Source organism: Entelurus aequoreus, linkage group LG17, assembly GCF_033978785.1.
Source record: "Entelurus aequoreus isolate RoL-2023_Sb linkage group LG17, RoL_Eaeq_v1.1, whole genome shotgun sequence".
In the NCBI taxonomy this organism is placed as follows: Eukaryota; Metazoa; Chordata; class Actinopteri; order Syngnathiformes; family Syngnathidae; genus Entelurus; species Entelurus aequoreus.
The window spans coordinates 46,471,116-46,493,137 of record NC_084747.1 but is presented as its reverse complement, the minus strand read 5'-3'; the positions used below and the strand labels follow the sequence as shown (position 1 = coordinate 46,493,137).

Here is a 22,022-nt window from a genome sequence, read left to right as displayed (position 1 = left end):
ATTTGGGACATGAGGAGGTTGAGGTGGGCGGGGTTGGGGTGTATATTGTAGCGTCCCGGAAGAGTTAGTGCTGCAAGGGGTTCTGGGTATTTGTTCTGTTGTGTTTATGTTGTGTTACGGTGCGGATGTTCTACCGAAATGTGTTTGTCATTCTTGTTTGGTGTGGGTTCACAGTGTGGCGCATATTTGTAACAGTGTTAAAGTTGTTTATACGGTCACTCTCAGTGTTACCTGTTGACCAAGTATGCCTTGCATTCACTTGTGTGTGTGAAAAGCCGTAAATATTATGTGAGGCGAAAGCAGTGCCTTTAAGGTTTATTGGCGCTCTGTACTTCTCCCTACGTCCGTCATACATTTTACTTTTTGAAACCAATACCGATAATTTTGAAACTGATACCGATAATTTCCGATATTAAATTTTAAAGCATTTATCGGCCGATAACATCGGCAGTCCGATATTATCGGACATCCCTAATTAGTATCATGTTTGTGTTCAATTACAGTGAGTGTGTTTATCTTTTCAACATTCCTGCCACTTTATTTTACAGACATTGGCATTTTTAAGACTTCTTTTTTGGACATATACCACAATATCGTACTGCAACCTTGATACGGAGATAATAACAAACCGTGAGATTTCGATACCGTTACATCCCTATTACATGGAGGTCCACTATGAATATGTTTATTTCCCGCCCGGTGGTTCACCAGTGTCAACTCTACAACCGAATGTGACGTCATGTACAAAAAAGATATCGATTTATAATACTGTTCTGGTTTAGAAACTTTGACCAGTACCTATAGAAGGTACAACAATAAATTACAAAACTGTTAAGCTGTGTAATAAATGTAAAACAATGGCCTTCATACGAGTGTAGGGCAAACTAAATGAGAAGTATGAAGAGAGGGTGGGAATGTTACCTGACTGTCCTGTGTAAGGTGGTGATGCAACAGCTGCGAGTGGGGCTGCTGATGAGGAGGCAGTATGTGCAGGAAGGGACCAGGACCGTAACCTGGGGGGCCCCCGGGGTTCATGGCCCCTGTTCCCCCTAGGGCTGAGGGCAGGCTGAAGGGAGGCGGCGTCCCCGTGTGGAACCCCTGTTTGTCAAATGACTGAAAATAAATAGAAAAAAACAATAAGATTAGACAAGTAAAAAAAATTAAATACTTTTAAACTAGTTATGGTTTAAAGTTCAAACATGCATGCAGTTAAAATATGGTACATCATATAGGTTTGTCATTACAGGAGGTCCGAAAAGGAGTAGGAAGAAGCAGAACTTATCTATTCCTACCTCTTTACCATTTCATAGCAATTTCATCACGTTTGTTCACTTCCTGAATAAATTACCAATAAAGTTCTGTTGAATAAATAGTTAAATCATTTGTAATTACCGTATTTTTCGGACTATAAGTCGCTCCGGAGTATAAGTCGCATTTTTTGGGGGAAATGTATTTGATAAAAGCCAACACCAAGAATAGACATTTGAAAGGCAATTTAAAATAAATAAAGAATAGTGAACAACAGGCTGAATAAGTGTACGTTATATGAGGCATAAATAACCAACTGAGAACGTGCCTGGTATGTTAACGTAACATATTATGGTAAGAGTCATTCAAATAACTATAACATAAAGAACATGCTATACGTTTACCAAACAATCTGTCACTCCTAATCGCTAAATCCCATGAAATCTTATACATCTAATCTCTTACGTGAATGAGCTAAATAATATTATTTGATATTTTACGGTAATGTGTTAATCATTTCACACATAAGTCGCTCCTGAGTATAAATCGCACCCCCAGCCAAACTATGGGAAAAAACTGCGACTTATAGTCCGAAAAATACGGTACAATGACATGAATAAGATTCTCATTTTTTAGTAATGTTCAAGAAGTTTATCAGGATTCTTCTTCCTTGTACTCTGTAAACACAGTTTGAATAGTTTAATCTTTGAGTCTACTTAATTTTAAACTGTTAAAAGAGACAGAAAACGGACATGCTCAAAAAGTGTTTGAAGTCTTTTTTTTTTTTTTTTTTTTTTTACTTTCAACAGCTTCAGAACCTATCCATAAATAAAATATGAGTAATGTATTTTAGTTTTATGCTCTTTTTGTAAAAAACACAAAAGCATTTTTTAATGATGGAAAAAGCAAAGTATGCAATACTTCCAAAAATGATTTGCAACATATGGATGGAGGTAATTACAGCCTTTAAAAGGTCAATCATTTCTACCTTGGATTTTTATGCCTTATTATTTTTGGAACAATGACAGTTTTCTAAAACCTCACACTATCCTTCCTTAGCAAAAAAACGGAGGCGCTCAAAAAAATTTCATAAAGTTATATATAAATGTTATTAAAACACTTTCACAGCTTTACATTTTTACAACAGCTTCAAACCTGTCCATAATTACACTTTTATGTAGAGAAGTCCGATAATGGCTTTTTTGCCGATATCCGATATTGTCCAACTCTTAATTACCGATTCCGATATCAACCGATACCGATATATATAGTCGTGGAATTAACACATTATGCCTAATTTGGTTGTGATGCCCCGCTGGATGCATTAAACAATGTAACAAGGTTTTCCAAAATAAATCAACTCAAGTTATGGAAAAAAATGCCAACATGGCACTGCCATATTTATTATTGAAGTCACAAAGTGCATTATTTTTTTTAATTCCACGACTGTATATATCGGTATCAGTTGATATCGCAATCGGTAATTAAGAGTTGGACAATATCGGCAAAAAAGCCATTATCAGATATCAGTGTTTCCCATAAACTGACAAGATACCTGTGGCGGTGGGGGCGTGGCTATGGGCGTGGCCAACATGACATCATTGAGTAATTTGCATAATTTACTACAATGATTTGATTTTCTCTAAAAAGGCTAAAAAAATGTATACTTACTAATTAATAATAACAGTTTTGTTTTAAACGTCCATCCATCCATCCATTTTACAATATCATTACAACAATTTATGTACATATTTATATACAGATTTGAACAATAAGTTATTCACTGAAATATATTTATTAATTGTGGATCTTACAAAAAGTATATCTTATAAAATATAAAAGCTAAAATGTCTCAAAGCTCTGCCCCTTTAATTAGTGCATACTAAATAATTTAACTTTAGCCTACTACTACAACCATATTATTTACCAGCAACATAAAGTGAAACAGAGGCAGAGGTGTCCTGCCACAGTCAGTAACAAATAAACAGAAAACAGTAGTGGTGGTAGATAGACACAGAGCTTCATCAAACATCTGACCCACTGAAGAAAGAGCTCGAAAAATCTTGAACTTTAGACTGCCATCAGTTTTACTCCCTACACTTAACCATGTGTTTCCTACTGCCTGCAGACTTTGCACCCTTTGTTATATACACAGGTTGTGTTTCTAATATAAATACATTTAATAAAGTCAAATACAAATAAGGCAACAAGAGAAATATCCTACACTTCTCTTTGGTAAAGTAAATCTGAACAGCCGATATGGGCATCTTCATCAACTATATGATTTGCCTGACAAGCTGGAGAGGAGAAAAAATGTTTTGTTTTTTTTATTTTTTATTTGTGGTGGATGTAATTCTTTCGTGGCGGGCCGCCACAAATAAATGAATGTGTGGGAAAGCCTGGATATCTCTACTTTTAAACTGTCTAAATTCCTACATCAAGGCTATATCTTGCCAAAACACTATTGTGGGACCTCTGAGACGCATTTGAAATAGCTGACAAATAAGTGTTTTGATGTGACAGCATAAAAAGTTGAGGTCACCTGTGTTTTGCTGTAGATTGATGCGTTCATGTCAGGGACTCCTCCACTGGTGCCGGATCCAGACAGCCCTGGTGCTGAGAGCAGAGGGAAAGACAAAGAATGTATGGAATATGCAAGGAGAAAAAAAAAAAAAAAAAAGAGTAAAATTAAGAATGAATTCACTTGATGTTCAGGTCTACTGTTAGTAAAAGGAGAAGGTAGAGGGGGGTCAGCCAATAGGAAAATGCTGATTAAGTGAGGTAGTGCACAAGCAGGACCCACTCTGCTTATACATTCGTGCAAAATACACAGCGTCCTTGCTTAGTCACACCCTCAAGTGCAGACGACAATGCTGCCGATTGGCCCCAGCTTTGAACGCCCACGTTCTGCGTGTGTGTGAGTGTGTGTGGTCGGGGTGTGTACCTTTCCCTGGGCCGCTGCCCGCTGTCTTGGCTTGAGACTGAGCAGAGCCTCCGTACCCTCCCTTACTGTACTCCCCACCGTGGGCTTGAGACAGGTCGTCAAAGGCTGAAGGAGGAGGAAGAAAGAGAGAAAGATAGAATGTGGTGGGGTTGGGGGGGCAGGAAGATAAGGACACAGGATTGATGAGGAGGTGACCAGGTGAAAAGCAAAGGGTGACAGGAGGAGAATGAGGATGAAGAGTGAGAAAAGCAGTAAGGTAACCTGACTATAATGGCAGCTGTGTCTATAATAAGCCAACCTCAGCAAAAGGGGCGGTGTGGGGGGGCGGCGCTGAGCTATCGCATGCAGCACAAGCACAAAAAACACACAAAAAAGCCCGATACCCACAACCCACACACATGCAGCATTTGGTGGATGGAAGTGTTGAAAGTTTTTGACCCATGTGAGAATTTATTACACCTGGTTCCCCCTCCGTCTCCTTATTATTGCTACATTTGACCTACCTGCCAGACATTGCCATTACAGATGTGCAGTTAAACTAAATTAAAATGAAGTGTAAGATGGAACCTCCAAAGTCAAACACAAAAAAATGATTATAATTGTACAGGAAATGTTTTAACCGTTAACATTCTCAACTGTTAAACAACTGTATGAGTAAGTTAATCAATAACAGTGAGAGAAACAAATGCCTATTCAATAAATGCAGTCTTCCCTTGTTGCTGGAAGAAACTACCAACGTCTCTATTTCGGCCCAGGTAAAAAAAACATTTGCATTAACGTTGCTTTACCATGAGTGGTCAACATCTAGCAGTAGGGGTGTAACGGTATGTGTATTTGTATTGAACAGTTTCGGTACAGGGGTTCCGGTTCGGTTCGGAGGTGTACCGAACGAGTTTCCACACTGACATATTAAGTAGCGTAACGCGGGTTGTGTAAACAATGCACACCGAGGCACATGCTAGCAGCTAACGGGCTACGATGGACTGACCATACGTCCTCTTTTCACCGGACATGTCCTCTTTTGCGGAGCTGTCAGGGCGGAGTTTCTTAAATGCCTCAAATGTCCGGCATTTTGAGATAGGGTTGCGTGTATTTTCAATGTACGTTCAGGGTTAAGAAGGGGTTAAAAACAAAACAAATTGTACGCGCAGCAGCATTGGTGAGGGAGGGGCAGAGACAGAGAGAGAGAGAGAGAGAGAGAGAGAGAGAGTTATGATAAACGCGCATGCGTCGCCAGGCTCTGCTTTTTATCCATAGATTTATCAGATTTAATTTTTTATTATCTATAGCAGGGGTGTCAAAAGTGTGCCCCGGAGGCCATTTGCGGCCCACAGCTTATGTTTTAAAGGCCCACGGCACATTCTAACGTTAATTAAATTATTGCCGGAATTTATAGTTAACGCATTGTCGCCTTAACTTTGACAACCCTAATATCTATCTATATTTATTTAGATCTATATATAGATATATATATACACACACACACACACTGTAAGTACAGTATATGATGCTGGTGGTTCCGTGTAGTCAGTCCTACCTGCGCCATACGCATGCTGTCCATAACTGGGCTGATGTTGGTGGTACTGATTGGAAGGATTCGCCAGGCCCATCGCGGGTTGCTTGGCTGAAGTAGGAGGCACAAAGACGGTGGGGGCGTACTGGAAGGCAGAGGGAACTCCGGGCATGCCGGTATAGTACGGGAGACCTATGGAAACAAGGACAAAAACGAAAGAGGGCTCAGTAAAAAAATAAGTTTGAGCAAGAATCTCAAAATGTCGCAAGTAATGTGTACCGGTGTATCCACAGCCAGGGGGCAGCGGGGGGTTGAGGAACGCCTGGTTCTGAGCCTGTTGGCCTTGGTTCTGACCTTGACCCTGGCCCTGTGCACCAGCCTGGGGCGCCTGTAGGGGCTGAGACTGTACGCCAGCTGTGGACAAGCTGGTTGGTGGGGCCGGAGACGAAGAGTCGTTCCTGCCAAACTTTGTGGCCTCACCTGTCAGGAGAACATCTGCTGCTATACTCTGCAATATTGTTGCCAATGTAGTGTATGATGCAATTATATTTTAGACAAAGATTTGTGAAATACAGTAATAGTCACCTGTGTAAGGATTATTGGCAAGCCCGTCTCTTCCAGGCATGGCAGCTGTAGTACCAGGGAATGTTACACCATAGTAGTCCTGTGTCGACCAGAAGCAACGATTAAAATCATGCAATGGACTAGAGATAGACAGATATGTTTTTGTAGGGCCGATTCAAATACCGATAATTAGCTGTCAAGGAGGCCGATGTTCGGAGCAGATATTCATTTGCAGTAAAATTTAGCTTAACCTGAATATTATGTCAGTAAACAGCTGGACAAGGCTTAAAGTTGTTTCTTTCACATTATTCTTTAGGACACTTCGGACCAGTGGTGATGTTTCATGCAGTGCTAATGTTGTGGTTAATTAAGCACCAAAAAACATCAAGGAATATCAAACATCTTTGTGTCTAAAATGAGCATAAACATTTGCATTTCAAAATATGGGAGATCTCCAGAAAATTGGTAAATATATGGAATTTTTCTACATCACAATAATTGGCAAGCTTATCAATTTTAAAGCGGTTTATAAATGTAAAACATTGCAATGTTTCCTTATGAGAAACCCAAAAATTTGCTGGTTGGTAGGTTAAAGTGTATTCTGAACAGGTTTACGGTTTTAATATAATACATCAGATATTTTCATTTCTCTTTACAACATGTCTGAGAAGAAGTAGGAAGAAGCAAAGCTTATTTAATCCTACACCTTTTCCACTTAATAGCAATTACTAACAAAAATGCTTACTTCCCCTTACACCCCTAAAAACTGGTACCATTTAATTTTACATCAATCTCCCGGTACCTCCCCCCGCAACCTCTAAAGGGACAAGCGTTAGAAAATGGATGGATGGTTCTCAGTAGTACCGATGGAATTCTGTCGGTGCCTACAAAAAGTACCGAATTTGGTACCCATCTCTACCTGCATCCCTCAATCATTCCGTATCTTAAAGTTTGGACACCTTTGCAACAAACACTATTCCGTTGCATGTTCTCCGTATATGATTGAAAATATATGGTCGTCATAACAGCAGACTCACCATAGGGAGGCGAGATTGCAGCATCTGCAAGTCCTCGAAGCCGTAGATCTGCTGCTGGGGAAAAAAAATGTCAATCCAACAATATTAGCAAGAAAGTTTTGTATTTGTTTTATTTATTTGTCGTTACCGGGTAAGCATGGAACAAGCCACCGGGGCCCATGATGTACTGACTGGCCAGCACAGGGGGGACACCTTGGGCTAAGTTAGGAGGAGCTTTTCCTGAAGGAGACATCAAAGATAGAAAATATACAATTACTTGTTGCAAATCATGCAGACAGACAGCATACTTGTGGTATTTGAATTGGGGTAATTCTCTGATACCTACCGGAAGTGGTGGCGAGCAGGGGCGCGGTGCGGCTGTTGGCAGCGGATAGCATGCCGTTTGTGCCGTTAGGAGTCAGGCCCGGCGCTCCCGACGGGTGCAGGACATTGCCGCTTGTACTGCTGACAGTCATGAGAACTGAGGAGGGATTGGTGGCGTTGAGGGGCTGGCTGGACGACGTGGAAAAGGCGTGGAGATTGCTGGCGCTCTCCTCGTTGCTTGCCTGATGAGGAAACATCCTTACACTATCGTACAGCTTTGGTTGAAAGTGACAGTGAGTGGACGCTCAAATATGTCTTTTGTCTACCTGGAGAGAGGAGCTTGTAGTGTGGGTCGGTCCAGATGAGTGAGAAATGCTCACATGGCTGGAAAGTGAGTTACATTTGTTACATAATAGTTGTACAAATAATTACTTCAGAGATTCCACTTAACCAAAACATTATGGATTGGACTAATGTAGCCATTTTCTGTTCCCCACAACGTCAAATGTTTTTTTGTGTTGAAAAGGTATAAAATTTCGACAGATATATCAAAATCTTGTACCAGGTGTCCCTCAAGTCTAGACACTAAGGAAATATGAAGTTTGTAATTGATACGATATGAAAATGTCATATTATGGTTATTGTGACCAAAATTATCTCGATTAATATTATGAGGGTATTTTCGAATGTGTTTAAAAAGCACTTAAACATACACTGAAATCTTTTGACCAAGTCTTTTAAGCAACTAAAATAAATACACAAAGTTATAAAACCCACTGTTTATAATGATTCACTGATGGTGTAATCTTAATATTTTATCTGTTTTAATTGTCAAATGTTTGTTTTAAATATTGATTTGTACTGTAACACTTCAAGATTAATTCAAATGAAAAGTGTGGAACAGATACATTCTATTATTATTTCTGGGCATTGCAGCGTCCTTATTCAGTTCAGCGGCCCTTGAACGCGTCTTGTATTCCTTTGAATATAGAATGATCACTCTGTACTGAGAGACAACAGCTTACAGGTTCAACGTCCATTCATCCACTTTCTACTGTTTGTCCCTTTTGGGGAGGCAGGGGGCTAGAGCCTATCCCAGCCGCGCTCGGGCGGAAGTGCACAAGTTAATATCTTAATTGCTCAGATACAGTAACAATGTGCTTATAAGTTTAGATTGGTGTATGTTGTTTATTAATAAGGAAATATGTTATTATCTTTTGTTTTCATATTAGCATTTAAACTGCCAAGCTGGCGACAGTCAGTCCGTACATTTATTAAAAAAGTGCAGTTATCAATCACAGTTTTAAATTTTTTATCTCAAACTAACCTTTGGGAGTTTTACCGCAGTTATCATTAATACCATTTATTGTTACATCTCTATATGAAGTTTATATCAATGTTACCAATTGCGAATCACATTTGTTGTAAATCAATATATATTTTTGTCTGTGTGTCCAGCCTTTAGGGACACCGTTTAGAAAGTCTACCCAAGAAGGTTGAAGCTGTTTGACCACATGTCCAAATACCTTTGTCCATGTAATGTGCACACACTTTAAAATAAAAACTATACGCAATTTACAGGTGTGAAAGACATCTCTTACCTGTTGAGTGAGGGAATGGGCGCTGAGTGGGAGGTAATGGTTGCAGGAGAAGGTGTGTGAATGGTGGGGCCGCTGTCCCCCGATATTATTGGAGATTCTGTTTTCACAGTTCTTGCCGATTGTGTAGCTAAAAATAAATAAATAAAAAAGTATTAACTTTGTATCCACGCTTCAAAAGTAATGCGCAGACTTACCATCTTGTGGACTCTGCGTGTTTATACCACAGTAACCATTCTAGGACAAGAAGGAAAACATTGTTATTGTCGAATTCCTTCTTTGGATCTCTTGTGCAGTGTTCCTTACGGTGAGAGGTGCAGCAGCAGATACAGGGTTGTCTTTGTTCTGAGAGAAGGCCAGGTGTGGCGGCAGGGATCGGGGTCCGCCGCTCTCTACACGCTTGCTAGGTGTCGTAGCTGCGGTGGAGGGCGGCGCGGCTGACCCAGGGAGACCCAGGGAGGGAGAGGGCGTGGCACTGGGTAAGCCCAAGGATGGTAAGGGGAAGCTGGACTCCGCCACAGCAGAAGGCAGAGGGGGCTGGGTGCTCATGTGTTCGCTGTTTAAGCAAAAGACAAAAGTAAACATTGTAAAATTCCACAATTTAAAGTAGTACCCGCCTATTCACAGGAATTACCAGCCAAGACCCTTGGTGAATAGTAAAATACAGCGGACATTCTTTTTGTATTGTTTTATTGCCACAAATTTATCAGTAAATTCACCAAGATGCCACCGTGGAGTTATTGAGTTTAGCTGATGGGAGAGCTGGCTTCTTCAGTTAGTGGGTCCATGACGATGACTTGGTTTGTTTGATCAGTCCGTTTTACTGCCATGCTACAGACATCGTTTGGAAACATATTTAAGGTATGTAAATAAACATTTACAAAATCTTTCGTACCGGTATATATCTGTGGCTTATAGTCCGGTGCGGCTAATATTTGGAAAAATATTTTTTTCTTCTAAAATTTAGTGGGTGTGGCTTATACCCCGATGCCCTCTTTAGTCCGGAAAATACAGTACTCTTCTTAACCCCATAATATCATAAATGATTACCAACTTAAAGTAAATTAGAAGGGTTTTCTGTGGGGAAAATGGGCAAATTTTCCTGTAAATAAAAAAAATGCCCTTTTTGCGTCAACTGAATGCAAAATCGCAGATCAGCGGGGATCTACTGTATGTGCAGGCTAGAAAAAAAAAAAAAAAAAAAAAAAAAAGAACATGGAGACTTCCGGTTAAGATGTGAAGGAGGGAGGACGCGTCCGAGCGACTCTCCGTGAATTTGACACTCAAATTGTATAAAAACCACATATTGTGAGGAAATTCGAGTTGAAAGGAGAACATAAGTGATTATAGGCACACTATGGCTTCGCGGGGCGGCAAAACTCCACAGCAGGGGATAAAGGCGCACTTTACTCGGCATAGTAAAACTACCACTACAAACAGTGGGACTAGCTTAGCCTCTCCAGCTAGTAGCTCTGTAGCTGCTAAAGAGGCTAATGCTGGTAGCATGACCGCAGCCAGCCTACCCCCAGAAATGGAGAGCCTACACCGACTCATGACCGCATCAATGGAGAATATAATAGCTCCGCTGAAGAGGACCATGGATGAAGTGAAGATAATTGTGGAGGATCAGGCAAAAGGATCGTCGACTTGGAAGAAAACGCAACGCAGCTAACTGAACGAGTCACCGCTCTTGAGGCTATATGTGAGCAGCTCTTGACCCAGAACGAGTCACTGAACGAACGCATGGAAGACGCCTCTAACAGGTCTAGACGCTGCAACCTGCGCGTCACGAACGTACTACCGAGTCCTGGGGAAAGGAACGACTGTGTTCAATTCATGCAAAACTTTTTTGCCACAGTACTTGGGGACGTGTTCACCGAGCCACCCATACTAGACAGAGCGCACAGGATCGGTAAGGAAAATCCGGGGCCCAACCCGAGGCCTAGAGTGATGATTGTCCGCTTCCATTACTTTCAGGACAAGATGCGTGCACTACGGGCAGACAGGAGCCTGCTACAATGGAAGGGACAGAAAATTATGCTCTATCCAGATTATGCGCCAGCTACTGTGAAACTTCGTGCCACATTCACCAAGGTAAAAGCTCAAATGTGGAAGAAGAATGTCCGATTCCGCCTCGGTCTTTCCAGCTGTTTTAAAGGTGGAATTTAAAAACAAAACGCATGCATTCAAGACCGCTGATGAAGCACAACGATTCTATGACCGGCGTATAGCCAGACTCCCGGACATGGAGAGAAACACAACTACCAAACCAGCGAGAAGAGGGCGCGGCCACCACCCAGGAGAGAGGCGACACCGGCCGGGAGAGAGAGGAGGAGAACGGCGCTGGACTAGGCAACGAAGAGGATGGAACGCACGGGAAGAACGGTCCGGGAGGAGAGGACGAGGCGATGGGAGGCATCAGCGTGGAGGAGAATATAACGACGAGGTGAACGACGGCGAAGAAGAAGACGGCGGCAGCGGCAGCGAGTCCGGAGACAACATGGGGGCTCTGACGAGAATGACGGTACTGAGTAGCATTGATCCGAGAAATGGGGTAAGAACACCACTACAACTGACACTTATGTAAATAGACACATCCACGGTTGCCTGCCAAGGAAATGGACACATTGAAGGGAATAGACTGATGGGAAACGGACAGAGATTTACTTTCTTTTGGACTTTTGCAAGAACTTGGGACTCACGGGGGGGAGGGGGATGGTCAGGGAAATAAGGGAAACGCTGGTATGGTTTATTGGTTTAGTCTATGTTTGAACTCTCATTCTATAAGATATTAGATCTGGAATCAGATAGAAAACAAACCTTTTTTTTTGTTTTGTTCTGTTTGTGTGTGTGTGTGTGTATGTGGGTGTGTGTGTGTGTGGGTGTGTGCGTGTGTGTGTATCCATTCATACATATGTGTGTGGGTGCGTGCGTGAGTATCCACATCAGGACATGGATCGTGTGGGGTGCTTTTTGTGGGAATGTGGGCAAGTTCGCATGTTTTTGTATGCATATGTATGTGTGAATGGGATTTTACGTGGGTATCTGATAAACATTTAGAAGCACTACATGTTTGTAATGATCCTTTATGTATTTTACTGTAAACCTTTTTTATTTATATTTTCCACGGAGGGGAGAGAGGAAAGATGACGGTATAAGGGAGAATGTATAATATTTAAGGGACTAAATTGGTTGAACATTGGATATCATACAGGCGACAAAACATTATGGAACCTGATCTGTACAGGGTTCAACTTGAATATCTTTTCATACTCTTGTGTACTAAAAGAGGGATTTGGAAGGCATTTCCCCTTCGTCTCAGCTCGATTGTTGTCTCTGCTTTCACCACCTATTTCCCTCTCTCCCTCTATATTTTTCTATTTGTTTATATTTTTTATTATTTTCTATTTTATTACTCAGTTGTACTGCATATATGTTGAGGATGAGACCGATCTATATATACATCAATATTATGGATAAGTTGTTGACTTTGTTTTACACTGGACATGCTAGAGTAGAGGGGCTCCCCTGTCCTCGTTCCCGGTGGGCTTGTCTCCGGGCGCTGTGGTGGGTGCTGCCGTAGCTGGGTCGACAGCCGGTTTAGTGTTGTGGTGCTGCGGTGGCGCCCGTTGGGGCGCTCGGGAGACAGGTCTATACGTACCCTGGTGCAATGGAAGTAGTTTGATATGCGAAATGAATACTACCACATTCCTTTTTTCAAGTGAATATATGCGTGGTTGTGGGTGAGTGCGTATATGTATTTACATGTATGTGCACATATAGGTCCGCATATATATTACCGGTTTTTTTCTGTTTTGTTTTTTTGTCTCTCATGTTCAAAAAAAGAACACTGGTTACTAGGTAGTATAACTAGGAATATGCTCTCTGTCCTGATATAGATATAATCCCAGAGATTTAACTTTGATATAGAATCATGAACCGTGGATATTGATACTTTTTGTTTTCTTATTGGAACATTGACTTTTCTCCTATATACCCTCTTAGGGGTTTTTGTTTATCTTTTCTTTTATTCTAACTCACAATGTTATGGTTGAGGGACCTGTGTAGAGGAGAGTCGCTCGCTGTGCGATAGAGATAGGAAATGGTTAAAGCTAGCCAGGTTGAGGATTGGAGAGGATCACGCGAGCGAGCCTCTGTACCTTGGGGGTCATCTTTTGTTTCTTGTTTTATTTTTATTTTTATTTTCTTCATTATTCAAACTGAAACATGCAACAGACGTGATACAGGGAAGACAGAAAAAGTACGAAAGGAAAACCTTTATGCAAAATAATGAAGTAAGGGTGGTGTCATTGAATGTTAATGGGTTAAACAATCCGATTAAGAGAAGCAAAGTCTTGGCTAAATTCAAAAAGGAAAAGATGCAGGTAATATATTTACAGGAAACGCACTTATCTAAACAGGAACATGAAAAATTCAGGAAACTCGGGTACAACAATACATTTTACAGTACATTCTTAAAACAGAGTAATAGGAGGGGTGTCGCCATATTAATATCGAACTCAGTTAAATTTGAATTAATCAAGGAAATATGTGATAAAGAGGGGAGATATATAATAGTGAAAGGGAAATTGGAAAACCAAACAGTAACGTTAATTAATGTCTATGTCCCCCCAGATAGCGGTAAATCCACGTATGAGAAAATATTTGATGTTATTAACAAAGAAGCAGAGGGGGTTTGGCTGTGTGGAGGTGACATTAATCTGACTTTGAATTATAACTTAGACACGACAAGCACGATTAGAAGTAAGGAACACATTAGCAAATATGTGAACATAATGATGAAGGAATTGGGAATAATAGACATATGGAGAGAACTACACCCGTTGGAGAAGGACTATACTCATTACTCAGCACCACATCAAATGTACAGTAGAATAGATATGTATCTGATGAACAAAGAAGAAATACACAGAGTGAAGGAGTGCAACATAGGAGTAACGGATCTCTCAGACCATAGTGCCATATACTTGACAATTCATCTAAATAGTAGGAAGAAAAACACGTTATGGAGATTGAATGTGGGCATCCTGAATAGTGAAAGTGTGATAGAATCAACAAAAAAAGATATAACCTCATATTTAGAAGAGAATGATAACGGGGAGGTGGAGCCGACAATTTTATGGGATGCTCTGAAGGCGGTCTTAAGGGGGAAGTTGATAGCTCAAACATCTTTTATGAAAAAGGCAAGATTAGAATTATATCAAAAACGAATCGGAAAATTGAAAGATTTGGAACAACAACATAAAACAGTGGGAACCTCTGAGATAATGGATCAGATTAAAGACATGAGAAAAAAAGTAAACGAAATGCTTATGGATGAGGTCGAAAAAAAGACCAGGTTTGTGAAACAAACATACTACGAGGGAGGCTCTAAAGCAACAAAGATGTTAGCTAGGAGACTGAAAAAACAACAAACATTAAATAATATTCACAAAATAAGGGACCCCAAGACCAACAACCTATTATACGATCCAGAAGCGATTGAAAACGTATTTGAAAATTATTATCGAACACTATATACACAACCAGTTGCGGCAAGAGAGAAGGAAATGGAACTTCTCTTAAATTCATTGGACCTGCCTTCATTGGGAGTTAGCCAAAACAAGATGCTAAACGCTAATATAACAATTGGGGAAATTGAAGAAGCAATACAAAGGACCAAAAATAACAAATCCCCGGGGACAGATGGCTTTAGTGCCGAATTTTACAAGACATTTAAAGAAGAGTTGATTCCCTTATTACAGACCTCCTTTAATTACACCCTTAAAAAAGGAAAAATTCCCCCCTCATGGAAAGAAGCGATTATATCAGTAATACATAAAGAAGGTAAAGATAAAGAAGACTGTAACAATTATAGACCTATTTCGCTACTGAATGTGGACTACAAGTTGTATACATCTATTATTTCAAAAAGGTTTGAAAACTTTATGTCGGATCTAATAGAGGACTGCCAAACTGGATTTATTAGGGAAAGACAAACTCAGGATAACATAAGGAGAGCCTTACATTTAGTTGATGAAATACAGAAGACAAAAACAAGTGCTATGCTCGTGAGTGTTGATGCTCACAAAGCATTCGACAGTGTAAATTGGTTATACCTGTATAAAGTAATGGAAAGACTAGGCTTTAACAAAAAATCAGTACAGATAATAAAGTCACTATACCAAGAACCATCAGCTAGAGTCAAAATAAATGGAAGTCTTTCGAAAAGCTTCAAATTGGAGAGGTCTACCAGGCAGGGTTGCTGTTTATCCCCGACGTTATTCGCATTATTTATAGAACCATTAGCCCAACTGATTAGAGAAAACAAGGAAATTAAAGGTATACAGATTAGACATAATGAACACAAGGTGGGGCTTTTTGCAGATGATGTACTGATCTATCTCCGAGATCCAGAAGAAACATTCCCTAGATTAATGAGAACCCTCGAAGATTATGGACGATATTCGGGGTATAAGTTAAATGTCACAAAAACACAAATATTATTGTTAAACTATAACCCCTCATTAGAAATTAGAGAGACGTATAAACTAAATTGGGACCTGGAAATGGTCAAATATTTGGGAGTTAATATAACAAAGGAAAGAGATAAACTATATGAAGCCAACTATGGGTCGATAAATCTGAGGCTTAAAATGGATCTGGAGAGATGGTCAGTGCTGTGTCTGGACTTAAGCTCAAGAATAGAAATAATCAAGATGAATGTGTTGCCGAGACTCTTGTACTTGTTTCAATCCCTACCAGTAGCAGTACCACAAATACAATTTGATGAGTGGGATAAAAATATATCGAGATTCATATGGGGGGGTAAAAGACCCAGAATTAGGTTCGAAACTCTCCAGCTGCCCAAGGTAAAAGGGGGAATGGCATTGCCAAATCTGAAAGAATATTTCCATGCAGCCCAACTTCGGTATCTAGTAGGCTGGTGTAGACCAGAATACGAAGCGAAATGGAAGGGAATTGAATTAGACCAGGGGAGAGATCTTATCCAAAACTTGTTGGCAAATAAAACAATAGAAAAGAGAGTAGAGGCAGAACTGAGTCCGATTACTAAATTTACAATTGGAATTTGGAATAATATCTCAAAAAAATACAAATTAGAGGATGAAAGAAAGATACTAGGATGGTTGACACGTGATCCCAATTTCAAGCCTGGGTTCGAAGATCATGGGTTTAAACAGTGGGAACGAAAAGGCTTGACGGCAATGTGCACACTGTTGGAAGATGGGCAGATGAGGAGTTTCGAAGACCTACGGGCGACATATGATCTAGACAAACATGAGTTCTTCCGGTATTTACAGATAAGGGACTACTATATTAAAAAAATTAAAAGGGCATCAATGAACCCGCTAATTAGAATAATGGTACAAGCTTATAATAATAAAAAATGTAGAGTGATCTCAGCTGTTTACCAGGGATTGATGACAAGCAAGGGGACTTCAACCATGTACATTAAAGAGAAATGGGAAAGAGGATTTGGGGAGCAGATCACTGAAAAGGACTGGTATAATATTTGTAAAACGCAGTGCACGGCCACGAGTTCTAGGGTATGGAGGGAGTTTTGCTGGAAAAACATGACTAGATACTTTATAACTCCAAAAATAAGCGGAAGAGTCGCAGCAAAGAAACAACCATGTTGGAGGCTATGTGGAAATATGGACGCTGACCACGAACATGTGTTCTGGAACTGTCCCAATATTGAAAAATATTGGTATGACGTGTGGTCAGTGATAAAAGAAGTACTACAATATGACATTCCAAAAACAAGTATGATACTATACTTGGGAAACTTGACGCAGGAATATATGCAATTCGATGATTTCTATTTAGTCAAGGTTTTGTTAGCAGCCAGCAAAAAGGCAATTACAAGACTGTGGCGTAGTAGCAGCTCACCGACCTGTGAACAGTGGCTGTGCATTGTGGAAGAACTATATGTAATGGAAAGATTTACACATAGACTCAGAATACAGGAGGAACTATTTCTTGAGAAATGGACAAAATGGACTGAATACAAAACTCAGGAAAATGACACCACAAATGCTTGATATGGAATATAAATTGACTATGTATATATTGTAAGATGTTGACCCTGTTGATATATGTATGCATGTGACAGAATAAAAATTTAAGTTTAAAAAAAAAAGAAAAAAAGAACATACCTTACAGATGATCCTGGAGGCTTGGAAAACAGGCTGCCCTGTGGCTGCTGTGTGGGGGCAGTCAGGGCCACTGTAGGTGCTGAAACCTTTTCCCTGGATAACTCCTTCTGGGCCACATCCACTGTCCCGGTGCTAGTCTCGGAACCAAAATCCAGAGCTCCAAACTGAACATTAAGGCCCAAAATGTCGGCTGAGCCCGGCATCTCTACTGCTGATGAAGGGATCTGAGGACCAGATTTAAGAGAGTGAGTGAAACCAGATCAACCAATTAAAAGTTTTAAGCATATTCTGTTACCATCATGAACGTGTATACAGTGGTAGCTCGGGATACAAGCAACTGATCTTACAAGTTTTCCGAGAAACGAGCTCTCTCGCTGCCAATTGTTATGCTTCAGATTGCGAGCTAAAATTCGATTTACGAACCTTCCCCCCTCTATTTGTGGTAGAGAATGCCACAGTGAACTTTACAAAATCCGACCAAAACATCCAGTCTAACACACGAGCAATAGCTTACAACTAGAGATCGACGAAACTTTGTGTTTCAACATTTGGAACAAAAAAATAGTGAAAGAGACTGCTGAGAAGAAGCAAATTAAATGCAGTGAATTAAAGAAAGAAATCATCAAAAACATGACCGTGTGTAGTCAACTTGGTAAAGCAGTTTGAGTGTAGCCGTGGTGTGCTGGAGGAAAAAAACGCATGCTGTGCTGTGCTGGAGGAAAAAAATGCGGGCTGTGTTGTGCAGGAGGAAAAAAACGCCAGCAAAAGATGTTAATATAATATCCAAACGACTGACATGAAAATATAGAGAAGCTGCTGATGGTGTGTTTGACGGAGAAGCAGCTCAAAGGAGATAGCACAGAAGTCCACTCTCCAAGACAAATGCTATGCATTTTATGTAACTACTGTAATTTTTTGTAGTTAATTCTATTACGGCCTTTTTCGACATATAAGTCGCTCTGGAGTATAAGTCGCACCGGCCGAAAATGCCTAATAAAGAAGGAAAAAAACATAAGTCGCACTGGAGAATAAGTCGCATTTTTGGGGGAAATTTATTTGATAAAACCCAACACCAAGAATAGACATTTGAAAGGCAATTTAAAATAAATAAAGAATAGTGAACAACAGGCTGAATAAGTGTACGTTATATGACGCATAAATAACCAACTGAGAACGTGCCTGGTATGTTAACGTAACATATTATGGTAATAGTCATTCAAATAACTATAACATATAGAACGTGATATACATTTACCAAAAAATCTGTCACTCCTAATCGCTAAATCCGATGAAATCTTATACGTCTAGTCTCTTACGTGAATGAGCTAAATAATATTATTTGATACTTTACGGTAATGTGTTAATAATTTCACATAAGCCGCTCCTGAGTATAAGTCACACCCCCGGCCAAACTATGAAAATACTGCGACTTATAGTCAGAAAAATACAGTATATTGTTTTTCGCCTTCGTAACATCAGCCAATGTTTATTAAGATAACAGGAACACACCACAATGTATTCCACCAGCCATCCTCTAATTGTTTTGATACAGTGTATGCACCGCAAAAGTCACGACTCGTAATAAGTTATCACCATGGTGCGATATAATAATTAAACAATACTACAATAATAGCCATAATCAAGTCACCTTTGAGGTTGGTGGCACTCTGCGCTTCTGTGTCTTGAGCTGTCGAATGGGAGGCTCTGTGATGGGCGGATCCACACCAGGCGGCTTCATTCCTGGAGAGGCCCCATCTCTTACAGGGAGGACTGAGGACTCATGACCTATAGAAGATGGAAGATTTGCAGTTGTCCTCAAACCTTTAGCATATGTGTTTTGATGCTGTCCTACCTGGTGGTGTGGGCACTTGAGGAGCATGTGAATGAGACAGAACCAGAGGCTCTGTGGAGGGAAGAATGGATGATTGTTGATGCCTCTGCACTAGCTGGCTGAGCACCGCTGATGGTTCTGGTTGAAGCTTCATCTCTACTACAGTGAAGAGGAAACATTTAATACATAGAATAAAACCCTTGTTAAATAACTTTGATCGAAACATACTCTGTAGGCCAGCAACAGGTCTGTCATCCAGTCTCTGAGGTTTGATTTCCACCGAGGCATGGAGGCAGGAGCTGGACTTGGTACCGCACGCGGCACTGCATCTTTGGAAACGCTACCGTTGCTGGTGGGGGTGGCCGAAGTCTGACTCGCTCTCTGACCAAGTCGAGGCCCATTGAGCTGCTCTGCTGTCCTTGCGTCCGATGCGGGCGTCGGCTTTGGTGCGCTCAGAGATCCAAAACCAGAGCCCAGGACCGAGGACTAGAAGGGAAAACTAAAATTACTCGACTGTGACAAGTAAAAGTGTTGGTGGTTGAAGGAGTGGTTGTTTGTACCAGGGCAGCATGCGCGTAGGTGGTGCTCGCGGAGGCGGCGTGTGCGTAACTGTTGGCTGTAGCATGGGCGTAGCTGTGTGTTGCTGTGCGGCCATTGTGGTGGGAGTTGGTAAAAACTAGGCTTTGGCCCAAATCCTCAGGCCCATCAATTAGGTCTGACTCAACAGAACCCCCCCCAGACTTTGGTAGGAGACTGGCCAGGTCCACACTTGAAGGGAGAAATAAGTCATTATCCAGATTTTTGTTTTGTTTTTAAGTACATGTCAGAGGCCTGGGTCGGTCCTCACTTGTGTCCAGGTCGGTTGTGGTTTCCTGGAGTGGAAGAGGAAGTGAATACTTTGGTCTCTGACAACTGTGGACAAGAAAAGACAAATATTTAAAAAAAAAAAAAAAAATGCAAGGTGGGCTGACAAACCTTCACATTGAGAAGAAAATACAAATGCATGGTGGTAAATGATCAATGTATCCTTCAAAATACGGCTGTACCAGAAAAAAATGCAATCCTGATTCATACCAATTTCTTAACGTTTACCGTATCTTTCGGACTATAAGTCGCATTTTTTTTCATAGTTTGGCCGGGGGTGCGACTTATACTCAGGAGCGACTTATGTGTGAAATTATTAACACATTACCGTCAAATATCAAATAATATTATTTAGCTCATTCACGTAAGAGACTAGACGTATAAGATTTCATGGGATTTAGCGATTAGGAGTGACAGATTGTTTGGTAAACGTATAGCATGTTCTATATGTTAGTTATTTGAATGACTCTTACCATAATATGTTACGTTAACATACCAGGTACGTTCTCAGTTGGTTATTTATGCGTCATATAACATACACTTATTCAGCCTGTTGTTCACTATTCTTTATTTATTTTAAATTGCCTTTCAAATGTCTATTCTTGGTGTTGGGTTTTATCAAATACATTTCCCCCAAAAATGCGACTTATACTCCAGTGCGACTTATATGTTTTTTTCCTTCTTTTTTATGCATTTTCGGCCGGTGCGACTTATACTCCGGAACGACTTATAGTCTGAAAAATACGGTATGTCATCACAAAAAATCTGCCATTTTACTCAAGCCGCTGTTCTGGCCCGTGAAGTTCGCTGGTTATTGTTCATCACCTCACAGGAGAAGCGATTGCCTTAATTGACTTCTTTTTTTATTCTACTGCAAAACTTTTCCCATGTGGCATCTACAATGTCTTACCATTTAACACAACCAAGTCCCTCAAAAATGTTGTGAGGTAACAATAAAAATGGTGTAGCCGGCAGTAGTAAAAAAAAAACCAGCCATGGATGTCAAAATATATCAAAATGGTGGCCATTTAGCCATAAAAATATGGAGAACCTGCTGATGGTGTTTGAAGGAGAAGCAGCTCAAAGGAGATACCATAGAAGTCAGCTCTCCAAGGGAAATGTTGTACATTATTATACATTACGTCGTAAAACTACTGTAGTGGTTCGGAATACATTCTAATGTATTGTTTTATTATCTAAAAATCTGTTTTCTATTTAAAACAGGTGTTTTCAGGGAAGCCAAGCACTGATTAAATTCATTTAAATTCATTTCAATGGGTGACGCTGTTTCGCAATTCTAGTTTTTCACCAATTAAACTTATATCCTGAGGTACCATTATGTGTCTAAACTATGCATATTTTGGCTGTATTGCATTTACATGAAGCTAAATGAGACAATTTTATTAGGGATGGACAATATCTTGTCCAAGTCGATACCGACAACCTATTATGTTTTTTTTATTTATTTAGATTTAACTGTAGTTTGTGTACACTTTTCTTTTCAGCTGGCTTTGGGGCAGTTTCTTCTGTCGTAGCGATGCTGTCATTTTAAGTGGCTAATAAGGTTGAATGTGTTTAAGCTTGATGCTTTTTCCATCCATCATCCGACCATTTTCTACTGCTCATCTCTTTCCGGGTCAAGGGGGGTGGAGCTTATCTCAGGTGTACTCGGGCGTAAGACATGGTGCCCCCTGGACAAGTCCCCGCCTCGTCGCAGGGCCAATGTAGATAGAGACAAGCTTTTCCTCTCCTTGTGTAATGTTTGCAAAACATTAGTTCACATAAAATTACGTCCTATAAAACAGTGAAGAAGTCCCCCACGATCGACGGTATGTTTGTGGGAACGTTTACAACAGGCGGTTGACAACAAAAGCAGGAGAAAAGGAGCGCCCTAACCCACCTACAGCACAGTATGGGTAATCTCGCCTCACTGGAGCTTT

General features: G+C 40.5%; 1 pseudogene; it reads right to left on the bottom strand.

Moving 5' to 3' along the window:
* The window catches only part of LOC133632952 (ubiquitin-associated protein 2-like), a 44,848-nt pseudogene that overhangs the window by 3,140 nt on the left and 19,686 nt on the right, over positions 1-22,022 (bottom strand).